This window comes from Callithrix jacchus, chromosome X (genome assembly GCF_049354715.1).
Source record: "Callithrix jacchus isolate 240 chromosome X, calJac240_pri, whole genome shotgun sequence".
Classification (NCBI taxonomy): domain Eukaryota; kingdom Metazoa; phylum Chordata; class Mammalia; order Primates; family Cebidae; genus Callithrix; species Callithrix jacchus.
In genome coordinates, this window is record NC_133524.1 from 64,913,459 (window position 1) to 64,927,390 (window position 13,932).

Genomic DNA, 13,932 nt, shown 5'->3' on the forward strand with positions numbered 1-13,932 from the left:
GTTAGGTCTCTTCACATAGTCCCACATTTCTTGGAGACTTTGTTTATTTCTTTTTGTGTTTTTTTTTTTTTTTTAATCTTGGTTTCTCCTTTTATTTCATTGAGTTGATCTTCAACTTCTAATATTCTTTCTTCTTTTTGGTCAAATCAGCTGTTGAAACTTGTGCATGCTTCGCGAAGTTCTCGTGTTTTGTTTTTCAGCTCCTTCAATTCATTCATTTTTCTCTCGAAGTTGTCCATTCTTGTTATCATTTTTTCGATTCTTTTTTCAAATCTTTTTTCAAGGTTCTTAGTTTCTTTGCATTGATTTAGAACATGTTCTTTTAGCTCACAAAAGTTTCTCATTACCCACCTTTTGAAGTCTGATTTTGTCATTTCGTCACAATCATTCTTTGTCCAGCTTTGTTTTCTTGCTGGTGAGATGTTCTTGTTTCAGGTGTTTTCCTTTTTTTTTTTTTTTGCACTGGTTTCTTTCCATCTTTGTGGATTTATCCACCTGTCATCTACGTAGTTGCTGACTTTTCAGTTGGGTCCCTGAGTGGATGCCCAGATTGTTGATAATGAGGTATTTCTGTTACTTGGTTTTCCTTCTACCAGTCTAGCCCCTCCGCTGTATGACTGCTGAGGTCCATTCCAGGCCCTGCTTGTCTGGGGTACACCTGTAGCAGCCTCTGCATGTTCACTGAGAGCTGCAATCCTGAGTTGTTCTTACTGCACCATCTTGAATCGGGTTCCAACCTAGTTGTTGATAAAGTAAAATAAGATATTTCTTCGGAGTTTACATCTCTCGGATGTCTAGCAAATTAAAAAGAAAACAATATTTGTGGAGTTATGAGCTCTTATGATGGGTCCAATAGGTATTTGACATTAGGCATGAAGACTGAGAGCTTGCACAAGGCAAAAAATTTGTGTTTCTTTTATCCTACCAATTCTTTCTGCCACTTGGCTTGACATACACAAACCAGAGAATATACACAGGTTGTAACTTTTACATACTGGTTGTAGCTTTTTTATCCTTTACATCCTGCACCTCTCTTCTGCTATCCCAACATCCGTCACCTTGACAGAAGTCCAAGTTCCTGGTATAGACTGGGTCATGGAGCCATGAGAGTTTATTAATTATTAAGAACAATTTCCTACAGACTGTCTTAAAGGGAGTAGAATAAGTCAAGATGAGGGTGAGGGTTGGGATTTATTCAAAAGTCAATATTCCAGATAAGCTAAAATCAAAGCAAACCAGTATCTCAAACCTTTTATCCCAAGGGGCCGGTCCAAGTCAACAAATATATAGATTATGTGCTGTCACTCACAAACTCCTAACCCTCATTCCAATAATATGCGTCATGTGTAGTGGTAAACACTCAAAATACTCTCTTCCACTAAGCCTGAGAGAGCCACATAATCCTTTCCAACATGTTACACTACTACACGGTCATGGAGAATTCATTTGTCAGTATATGAAATGTTATTTATTTGTCACTCTGACTCGTAGAAAGAGAGAATTTGGACATGAGGTAGTCAGGTGCAACATGGAGATCGAGACAAAAGCAAAAGTCAGGTTGGGATGCTAAATGGAAGTGGTGGTGGCCTAGATGGAGGATGGAGATGATCTCATTGCTACTTAGTGCAGACAACAGGTGATTTTTTTTTTTATTATTTTAAGTTCTGGGGTACATGCACAGAACGTGCATATTTGTTATATAGGCATACACGGGCCATGGTAGTTTGCTGTACCCATCAACCCGTCATCTACATTATGTATTTCTCCTAATGCTATCCCACCCCTAACCCCCTACCCCTTGACAGGCCCAAATGTGTGATGTTTCCTTTCTTATGTCCGTGTGTTCTCATTGTTCAGCTCCCACTTCTGAGTGAAAACATGTGGTGTTTAGTTTTCTGTCCTTCTGTTAGTTTGCTGAAAATTATAATTTCCAGTTTCATCCATGTCTCTGCAAAGGACATGAACTAATCCTTTTTTATGGCTGCATAGTATTCCATGGTGTGTATATGCCACATTTTTTTTCCAGTTTCTCTGAAGGGCTTTTGAGTTGGTTTCAAGCCTTTGCTATTGTGAACAGTGCTGCAATAAATATACATGCACATGTGTCTTTATAGTAGAATCATTTATAATCCTTTGTGTATATACCCAGTAATGGGATTGCTATGTCAAATGGTATTTCTGGTTCTAGATCCTTGAGGAATTGCCACACTGTCTTCCACAATGGTTGAACTAATTTACACTTCCATGAACTGTGTAAAAGTGTTTCTATTTCTCCATATCCTCTCCTGCATCTGTTGTTTCCTGACTTTTAATGATCACCATTCTAACTGGCATGAGGTAGTATGTCATTGTGGGTTTGATTTCATATCTCTAATGACCAGTTATGATGAGCTCTTTTTCATGTTTCTTGGCCACATAAATGTCTTCTCCCTCTTTTTGATGGGATTGTTTGGATTTTTTTCTTGTGAATTTGTTTAAGTTATTTGTAGATTCTGAATATTAGACCTTTGACAGATGGATCGATTACAAAAGTTTTCTCCCATTCTGTAGGTTGTCTGTTCACTCTGATGATAGTTTCTTTTGCCGTGCAGAAGCTCAAGTTTAATTAGATCCCATTTGTCAATTTTGGCTTTTGTTGCCATTGCTTTTGGGGGAGAACAGGTGAAATTTAATGACTGATTAGATAGTAAGAAAGAGGGCATTGAGTGGAGAAGAAGTCAGAAATTCTGCCCAGATTTCTGATTTGGACAACTTGATAGAAATGTGTTTTACATAAAAATCAATGATCATCTACTGAAAATTAACTCCTTGTATGTGACTGATTAATCAGCTAAACATGTGGTGATTTGTAAACAGACAGATTCAGCATGCTACAGACAACAAGATGGGGTGAAGAGACATGGAACTAGTAGTCAGGGAACAAGGATAATTTTCCAGCTATGCCACAGATGTTATAGTTGCCCTTGGGACAAATTCTGTCACCCCCTAGGGCCTCCCTTCCTCTCTTGTAAATAAAAATGTACACTGAAAGAAAAAAGATAAAAGTAAAAGGATTAAAAATGAAGCGCTGAAGTAAAGCCTGCAGAAATCCACTGAGCCAAAGTGAATAGGTGTAAGGGCCTTGTGGAAAGTAACTGAGACTTAGATATGGAAAAGGTGAAAGCTGTTAAGGTTTGCTGGCCCAGTTTAGATAGGAGTACCTCAATAGTGGCATTTCACAAGAACATTCTGGAGACTAGGTTCTTGGAGAATGTAGCACTGGGAAAATCAAGTAAGAAAGTTGTGATACTGCGGGTATAGAAAGAAGCAAGGAAAAACAAGAAGGGAATTACAGGTTTCTAGCCTATGTCTGGCTCATCTTCTGAAAGTTTAGGCATCCCATCCCCGCCTCTAGCCTGTCTTCACTGGATTCTGACCTATGCCAAAATTTTCCCTTATTTCCTCAAACTTCTCTGAACCAAACCATGCCCTCTTAGGCCCTTGCTGCAAGATTGTTTTATACATTTTTTCTTTCTTCCAGTTTCCTTGGGCCTATTGATGTTGATTTCCCATTTTGTTTTCAAGCTCTAAGGCTAACTCTGCAAACTAGGATCTGCTCATCGTTTGGAGAAGGATACTTCCTCAAAGAGACTTCAGTTCTCATGGTTAACCTTGGAACAACCCTTTTTTATGATGCCACAGTTATTTGGAAGCCCCCAAGAAGTATTCAAGTATTTTTTTAGTGTCAAAGACGCTCCCTAAAGGCAGAACACTACTTTTATTTATGCTATAAAATATCCTTCACAGATGAATAACATTTGGTTCTAAGATTAGGTACATGTTTTTGTTCTACTTCCCTAGGATGAGCATCCTACCCTCCTGGAGCAATTTTTGTCCATTTGCCTAAATTGGCTCATTTGTTGTCCTCTTTTGTTGTTTCAGAGTCTGAAGTTTATAATCAGGTACATCGTTGCCTTCACTGCATTTCTCGAGACATCTTGAACCCTAGTTTAAAAAATTGTCCTGGTCTTAGGCTCTACCTGCTCAAAATTTGAGAGCCAGATATATATGTTAATCTCTCTGCAATAATAACACATGTGTAAACAGAGAAGTAAATCTCACAAAGCATGTCTGCCTATGATTTATTTTAATCCTGCCCTATGAAGTAATAGGTGGATCAGAGGTTATTATCCTCATTTTCAAAAGGAAAAAACTGTGTTCCAGAGAGGGGTTGTGACTTGCGCAAGGACACATTGCTGGACTATGTAATCCTTAGTCTAATGTTCTTTTTGCTCTGCAATGGGCCTCTGGATAAGAGTAGCTTACATCCACAGTGGGATCAGTCTTCTCTCGGCAAGGCCTTTTTTCCAGGGACAAGGAGCTGGGAGCCTTAGAGTCCATCTGGTCTTCAGTGGGTGAAGATTTCAGTGATTGGTGGTAAGCCACAGAGTCCACTCCATTAGGAATGTCCTGTTTGAACTGCTGGAGGCACGAAAAGCACTGGGATATGTAAGTATGCAGCGGAAATATGCTTTGCATTTGCAGTTTGCAGTCTGCAAACCACGAAGCACTGGTTTGGGGATGAGGAGGCCTGAGAATGTTTGAGCAAGTTTGCAATCCAAGGAAAGGGCAGAATTTCCAGTGCCAGGTTATTGGAAGAAAAGGAAGAGGCATTCAAAAGAGGAAAAAAAGAGATGGAAGCAAGTGGGAAAGTTGAAACCCATTTTGTGCCATTTGCTAGATAAAAGAACACTGAGACTCAGAAAGATAATAGGATATAGCTGAGTTTCTACTACCGATGATTGACAGTGGAAAGATTCAGATTTACTTTGTGTGCTCCCAGAACTGGTACACTCTCCACTGTATCACGCTACCATGCTACGTGCCCTCAAAGGAATGTTTCCTCATCTAGTTCACTTCCTTTCTTCCTTTCAGTCAAGTTCTACACAGTTCAGCTTTCACATTTCCCAGAAAGACATGGTGAGGGTGAAGGAGAGCACAGTGGTAAAATGACTTTGGTTTTCCTGCATGTATATTGAGAGAGGATGAGGGATCCTTCTTCCAGCATGCTCAGAAGGGAAGCAGTTTCTGCTGGCTTTCAGCTGGCTTGCTTTATATTACTTTTAAATTATTTAATACTTGATAGTAGATGATTGATAACACACCTGACTCAGATGCACATAGGAGGATTTTTCCAATAACTTGGCTTTCTAAGTAAAATTAAGAACAATCTAGCCTTGGCAAGTTCATTACCTGAAACGTATGCTAGAGAGCCTAATAATTGTTTACAGCTAAACATCTGGAGGAGAGTGTTCTGTCTGGGTTTAGACCCTGAGTGGACCTCCCATTTGCTTTATAAACTTTGGGTAGTTATTGAAGGCTCTCTTGCCTCTGAGTAGGAGATTTCCATTCTTCAAGTGCAGGGCTATGGTAAAGATTAAGGTGAGTTCATATTGGATGTGCAATGTGAGATAAATCTCTGGACTGTTCCTTCAAACTATTGAGCATAGACATACCAAGTGGCTGCTGTCTCCTTCCGAATAAGTTTATACTTAGTTGTTTGATTAAACATGGTAGTAAGAAAGATTAGTGGGCTAGAAGTCAAAACATCAAAATTCTAATCTTAGCCAAGTCTCTTCTTTCTTGGCCTTGGTTTCCACATTATAACGTTAAGAGGTGAATTAACTAGTGTTTAGGGGCCTTTCTATTTCTCACAGACTTACTTGGACACCCACGGTATCCTTATAAAGATTTAAATATATTTTAAACACTACAATTTTTAAAAACTAAAGAAGCATTACATGTTCATTGTAAAATAACAAGAAAATTGAAACAACAAAATAAAAATAAAATGAAATAATTGAATTCCTAGGGATAACTACAGTTAAAATTGGCCTATGTATTCTTCTGAACATTTTATGTGCATTTATTTACAATTATATATTGTGTTTGAGTTTTTATTTCAAAAAATGTAATCATATTATACATACTATTTTTAAACTACTTGTTTCATTTTATAAAACAACATGAATATTGTGCAGAGGTGGAAAATATATGCCACTTTCTTCATGCTGCTGGTTTAACACACAAGAAGATATCTTTCATCCCTTTTTTCACCATCTCAGTAATTCTATATTTTCTTCTTCCCATGAGAGGAATTGTTAATTCAGAGAAACATAAGGCACCATATATATTGGTGGATAAGTTTGTTATACTTAAAAAACAGGATCTGTCTTTTCACTTTTATTTCACTACCTATACCTAGGCACTTATGTCTTTTCTCTACATCTAAAAATTCTCTAAATTTGCATGTACATACTCTACATTTTAAAAAAAACTCTCAAAACTCAACAGTAAAATGTTGACTTCTAGCATAACAGTGGGAGGAAATTTGCTGACCACTTAAACTGGTGAAAATTATTTTTTTTAATCATGTAAAAATTTTGGAAATGGTCCAAAGGACAAAGAGCAAATGGAGAAACATCTATTTTGTACAATCTACAAAAATTTAGTTAAAAAGGGAAGGTCTGTGATATTTAAACCAAGACTACTTTCTCCCATCCTGCTTCCAGCTTAGCAAGGTGAAGACTCAACTCCAAACTGTAGCAGCCAAGAACACAGGACTTCTTCTTTCCACAGCTCCCAGTAGGAAGTCTTCCTACCCAGGAAGAGCAGGATTTCAGCATTTCTCACATTGCCCCCCAGATGCTACAACCATAGAGGTTGTAGTGAAAGGAATTGAGAGATTTATAGATCTAATAAGGATACAGCCTAAACTATAGATTAAGTTTTGAGGCGAGAACTAAGGGATAAGATAGCTGAGAGGCACTTTACTGAGATCAGAACAAATAGAAAACACTAATGATGGTTCCATAAAATGAACCACAGTGTGATTAGATTCATATGTAGAGTATTTTTATAACCTAGGCATTGTTGTAAATAAATGATGGAGCAACAGGGCAGCAATAAGTGGAGCATAACAGTTGATTATGTTCAGAGAAGAGTGGAAGAGAGCCCTACCACCTTCAAGTGACTGTGTCATACCCAAACATGTATCTCTCTGAAAAGCAACATCAGAGACTTAACTCCCTGTGGAGGATTCATGGAAAGTAGAATTTACCAAAATAACTCAGCCAGTCACTAAATAAATAAACAAGTAAATAATAAGAACAAGCCCCAGGAGTTGGTGTACCAGCATCAAAGGTGCTACAATATATTATCTAAAATATCTAGTTCTTCCCAGAAAATTACAACAAAAGCAAAGAAACAGAAAAGTGTGACCCACACAGTGGAAAAAGGCAAGCAAAGCCTGTAAAAGTAACCAGATGTCAGATTTAGGAAGAAAAGATTTAAAGTAGTCATTATGAATATGTTCACAGAACAAAAGGAAAGCTCAACTAAAAAAGTAAAAACTCATCATCACTGGTCATTAGAGAAATGTGAATCAAAACCACACTGAGATATCATCTCACTCCAGTTAGAATGGCAATCATTAAAAAATCTGGGGACAACAGATGCTGGAGAGGATGTGGAGAAATAGGAACACTCTTACACAGTTGGTGGGAGTGTGAATTAGTTCAACCATTGTGGAAGACAGTGTGGTGATTTCTCAAGGACCTAGAAATAGAAATTCCATTTGACCCAGTAATTCCACTATTGGGTATATACCCAAAGACATATAAATCATACTACTATAAAGACACATGCACACATATGCTCATTGCAGCCCTGTGCACAATAGCAGAGACCTGGAACCAACCCAAATGCCCATCAATGATAGATTAGACAAAGAAAATATGGTACATATACACCATGGAAACTACACAGCCATAAAAAATAATGAGTTCTTGTCCTTTGTAGGGAGTGGATGAATCTGGAAATTATCATTCTTAGCAAACTGACTCAAAACAGAAAGCCAAGCACCGTATGTTCTCATTCATAGGTGGGAGTTGAACAATGAGAACACGAGGACTCAGGGAAAGGAGCATCACACACAGGGGACAGTTGGGGGGGTAGTAGAGAGACAATGTTGGGTGTGGAGGGAGGGGATGATGGGGAGGGATAACATGGGGGAGAAATGCCAGATATAGTATGCACCAAAAGGAAAATAAATTAAAACAACAACAACAACAACAAAACAAACAAAAAGTAAAAGTAGGTATGATGACATTGATCAAAAAGATAATATGAATAAATAGAAATTATTAAAAAGAATCAAGTAGAAATTATTGACTTGAAATATATAGTAGATGAAGTAAAATACTCATTAGAGTGGCTCAATAGTAGATTTGAACTGGCAGAAAAAAAATGTAATTCCCAAACTTGGAGTTAAATCAATAGAGGGTACATAGGACAAAAGACAGAGAAAAAAAATAATGAAGAAAAACCAACAGAGCCTCAGAGAAATGTGGGACATCGTCGAGTACACAAGCATGTACATAATAGGAGTACTAAAAGAAGAGGAGAGAAAAAAGAAATATATTGAAACAAATAATAGCTGAAAACTTCTGCAATTTATTCAGGAAGCTGAATAAACTCCAAATAGAAAAAATCAAAGAGAGTCCCAAACAGATATATCATCATAAAAATGCTGAAAATAAAAAAGCAGAAGAAAATCCAGAAAGTAGCAAGAGAAAAATGACATACTACTTATAAGGAAACCCCAGTAACACTAACAGTTGATCAAATGATGTCTCAGAAGAAACAATGGAGGCCAGAAGGCAGTTGGATAACCTATTTGAAGTGCTCAATGAAAAACACTACCAAAAATTTTATATCCAGCCAAAATATTTTAAAAGTTAAGACAAAAGAAAGACTTTCAAGACAGGAACTGAGAGAGTTAATTGCTCATAGACCTACTGCTGTGATGTGAATGTTTGTGTTTCTCCCCAAATTTACATACTGAAATCTTAACCAGGTGATAGTATTAGGATATGGGCCTTTGGGAGGTAATTGGGTCATAAATGGGATTGGTGTCCTTATAGAATAGCCTCAAGGAAGCTTGATCTTCCCTTCCATCATTTGAGAAGGCACTGCCTATGACAAAGTAGGCCCTCACTGGACACTGAATCTGCTGCTATTTTGATCTTGGACTTCCCAGCCTCCAAGACTGTGATAAATAAATTTATGTTGTTCATAATCTATCCAGTCTATATTTTGTTATAGCATGCTGAAAGGACTAAGATATAAGAAATACTAAAAAGTATTCCTCAGGTTGAAAGCGAGTGACCCCAGATGGTAATTTAAATACAAGTGAACAAAACAAGGTACCCATTAAGGTACTTACGTAATTATAGCAGACCCTATTAATATATATATTTTATTCATTTTCTCTCTTAACTGTTTAAAAAGTAATTATATAAAATTATATATATATGTGTGCAAAAAATAAGTGGGTGAGAAAAAACCTGTCAGTGGCTAAGGAGAGAATAAAAAATGGGAAATCAATAATTATAACTGTGTATTGTTGGCTTTGTAACATCAACAGTTTAAATATGTGTAGCTAAAATACAATAAAAAGGAAAAAGAAATATAGCTATATGGGGTAACATTTCTATATATTGTGGAATTAAGCTACTGTAAATCTGAACATGATTCTATTAAGTTACAATATATAGTACACCTTAGCACAACCACTAAAAAAAAAACAACTAAAAATTACAAAAACACTCATTAATGAGATTAAAATGCTTCATTAGGAAATATCCACATGATGCAGAATAAATCATTAGAGGAGGAATGGAGGAAAAAAAATAGTATGAGACATATATAAAATAAAAAGTAAAATTAAAACTGTGAATAAAAAATTTAAACAATAACATTAAACATAAGTGAATTAAACAATCTAATCAAAATACAGAGATTATCAGACTGAATTTAAAAATATATGTGATACAAACAGAGGCAGAGAAAAATGGCCTAATAGCCATTATCTCCAATGACTATCCTCCCCACCAAAGAATACCAAATTTAACAACTAGCTGCAAAAGAATTTTCCTTCATAAGAACCAAAAATCCTGTGAGTAATTACATTACCCATTTTTAACATTATACTAAGGAAAGGATCAATGAAGATGGTGATGCCCATAAAGGAACACTCTCCCATACCCCAGCAGTGGCCACATGGCACAGAGAAAGAATTGTGTATTTGGAGGAGGGAGAGTGCAGTGATTATGGGACTTGACATTGGAACTCAGTGCTGTCTTGTAATAGCAAAAGCAACATGGGGCAGAACTCACACAGAGGCCATGGAAGGAGCATTTAGCCCAGCACTAGACAGAAGAGAATCATCCATCCCAATAGGTAGAACATGATTTCTAGTAAGTCCCACCGCCATGGGCTAAAGTGTTCTGGGGTTAGAAATAAACTTGAAAGGCACTCTAAAACACAAGGACTACAATCCTTGGTCAAGTCTTGGTGCTGTGCTGGGCTCAGAGTCAATGGACTCTGTGTACACACAACTTAATGAGACACCAGCTAGGGCAGCCAAGAGAGTATTTGCATTACACCTCCCCCAATCTCAGTCAGCAGAGCTCTCAGGTTTAGGACAGACACCTGTCTGCTGTAGGAGAAGAAAGGGGAGAGTAAAGGGGACTTTGTCTTGCAACTTGGATAACAGCTCAATTACAGTAGAATGGAGCACCAGAGTCCTGAGGCCCTTCTTTCCAGGCCATAGATCCCAGATGACATTTCTGAACACATACTGGGACAAAATGGAACCCAGTGCCTTGAAGGGAAGGACCCAGTGCTGGCACGATTAATAGACTGTTAACTAAAGAGCCCTTGGGCCCTGAATAATCAGCAATGATAACCAGGCAATACTCACTTTGGATGAGATTCAGAGTTTTCCTGGCTTCAGGTGTGACTCAGCACATAAGAAGCTGTGGTGGCTGTAGCAAGCCACTATGGTGATGACTATCTCATTTTGCTTAAAGAAAGGTGAAGGAAGAGTAAAGGGAACTTTGTCTGGCAGCTTGAGTACTACCTCAGCTACAGTTGGATAAAGCAGCAGTCTCCTGGAGTCCCTGATTCTAGGCCTTGGCTCCCGGATGGTGTTTCTGGACCTCCCATGGGCCAGTGGGGAGTCAATTGCTTTGAAGGGAGTGACACATGCCTTGAAACACTCATCACATGCCAGCTGATGATAGAGCTTGGGCATATAGTGAACATCAGTGGTAGGCAGTACTCACCATGGGTCTGAGGTGGTGATGCCCATAGAGACAGACTCTCTTGTTTAAGGAAAGTAGAGGGAAGACTGGGAAGAACTTTGTCTTGTGGCTTCAATGACATCTCAGCCACAGTAGAATAGAGCACAAGGTAGATTCCTAAGGTATCCAACTCCAGGCCCTGGCTCCCAGACAGCTTTGTGGACCCACCCAGGGCTGAGGGAACTCACTGCCCTGAAGGGAAGAATGCAAGACCAGCTAGGTTCACCACTTGCTGATTGTAGAGCCCTTGGGTCTTTAGTGAATATAGACAGTAACCAGGCCGTGGTCACCATGGACTTTAGACAATATCCAGTGCTATGCCAGCTTTTGGTTTGTCCCAGCGTAGTCCTTGTGGTGGAGGCCACAGTGATACTTGTGTCACCCTTCCCCCGACTCCAAACAGCTCAGCACAGAGAGAGATAGACTCTGCTTGTTTGGGTGAAAGTAAAAAAATACAGCAAGAGTTCCTGCTTGGTAATTAGGGAATTCTCCTAGATCTTATCCAAGACCACCAAGGCAGTGTTTCTCTGAGCCTGCAAGAGCCACGACATTACTGGGTTTGTAGTGTCCACTAAAGCAAATAAGGCTGTAGTGACAAAAGACAGATCACAACACTCAAGTGCCTTTGAATACTTGGAAAGCACTCACAAAAAGGATGAGTACAAACAAGCTCAGACTGCAAAGATGATAATAAACACCCAACTCTTTAATGCTCAGAGAGTGCTAAACATCTGCAAGCAACAAGAACACTCAAACATGACCTCACAAAACAAGCTAAAGACAACAATGAACAATTCTGGAGACAGAGATGTATGACCTTTGAGACAGAGAATCCAAAATAGCTGTTTTGAGGAAACTCAGTGAAATTAAAGATAACACAGAGAATGAACTCAGAATCCTGTCAGATAAATTTAACAAAGAAATCGAAATATTTTAAAATCAAGAAACAATATTGGAGCTGAAAAGTGAAATTTACATACTGATGAATGTATTAGAGTCCCTTACCAGCAGAAATAAAAAGCAGAAGAAAGAATAATTGAGCGTGAAGACAGGCTATTTGAAAACACCCTGTCTGGGGAGGCCACAGGCAGGTTGGCGGTGGAGCCCACAGTCATGGAGGAGCCATGGGAGTGGGCAATGCAACTTCCAGGGGGGACTCCCATCTGTCCTTGCCTCATGTCTCCCCTTCCTGTCACCTAGTACCGTGCCATCTCCTGTCTGCTACTCTTTTGACCCAGAGCTTTCAGAGTGGGGTTACTCAGGGGAAGTTGTAACTGACCCCACCTCATGGCCCAGTGGGAGTGCCCATCACACCACATCGCCCCCAGTGTCATGTCCTCAGTGGCGGCCTCCATTCTCGCTCAAAGCATTCCCCATTCTCGCTCAAAGCACTCCCCATTCTCGCTCAAAGCACTCTCCTCAGCTCCATGAATGGAAATCTGGCTCTGCACAGCACACTGGGGCCCAGCCCCTGACTCATGGTGCCCAGAAGACCAGACTATGGCACCAAGTGCAACCCATTAAACTGCTGGCTGTTTTCAAGTGGAAATCGCAAAGATTGATGCCTACCTCTCTGAGGGAGATATTAAACCAGGCAAGTGTCCCTAGGAGAGTGAACAGAGAGGTTGCTGACTCAATGGTTCAGCATTTTAAAGTAACTATATTTGGAGACCTTAGACCAGTTTTTGATGAAAAAAAAAAGTCTACACCACCAATCCACTTCCTGTGGCAACTGCACGGGTAGATTTAGACTTTACCTGGGAAAGTTGGAAAAGATTGACCTTTTAAGTTGTCAATCAAATTTGTCTCTCAGCTGTGTTTGCAACTACTGCATCAAGTACTGACAGGACAAACCTTGCCTGAGTCACTGGAATTAGACAAGCCAATCAGCACTAACCCTGTCCAAGCCGTTGATGTGGTGCTATAACATCTTCCCTCCATGAAATACATGCCTGTGGGGCGTTCCTTTTTCTCAGCTCTAGAAGGATATGGTCACCCTCTGGAAGGGAGAAGGAAAGTATGGTTTGGATTCCATCAGTCTGTTCGTCCTGCCATGTGGGAAGCTATGCTTAATAATGCCCTCTGGCAGGAGTGTGAGGAAACGATAGCAGAGAAAAAAACTAGTCCGAGAAGCCAATTGGAAGGCTTTTCAATCACTAATTCAGGTTTCAGTCTACATGTTACTTCCTTGAGAAGAAGTGTTTGACACCCTTCTCCCCCCATGCAGCCATCCCCAAGTCTGAGTTAGGTATTTCTCTTCTGTATTCCCATAGCACAGTATAATTCCCCTATAATAGCATGTGTAACCCTGAATTATGACTGTTTATTGTTCTGTCTCTCCTATTACAATGAAAGCTCCATGGAGAGATTGTCATTTTATTCACCAGTGTACCCACCATACCCAGCACAACTTTTGGTAATATTAAGCAAAGAATGAATATATAAATCCAAGCACATAGGAGGAAGAGCATCCAAATGAGCCTGAAAAATTAGAGAAATATTTGTAGTAATACGTGATATCTTAGCTGAGCTTTAACAAGTATAATGTAATCAAGAGTTTGGAATGAAAATGAGGTACTCAGGAATAAACGATTTCTGAGGTCTCTAAGGTATTATAAAACTTTATTAAAAGATCTAAGAGAAAATTTAAATAATTGAAACACATTAGCCTTATTGAGAAGACTCAATTTTATAATATATCAGTTCTCCCCAAATTAATCTATAAATGTAGTTTTAATTAAAATTC

General features: G+C 38.9%; 1 pseudogene; it reads left to right on the forward strand.

The window, feature by feature from the left end:
- Nucleotides 1-13,392, forward strand: part of LOC100402698 (uncharacterized) — a 36,280-nt pseudogene extending 22,888 nt beyond the window's left edge.
- Nucleotides 13,393-13,932: the final 540 nt, after the last annotated feature.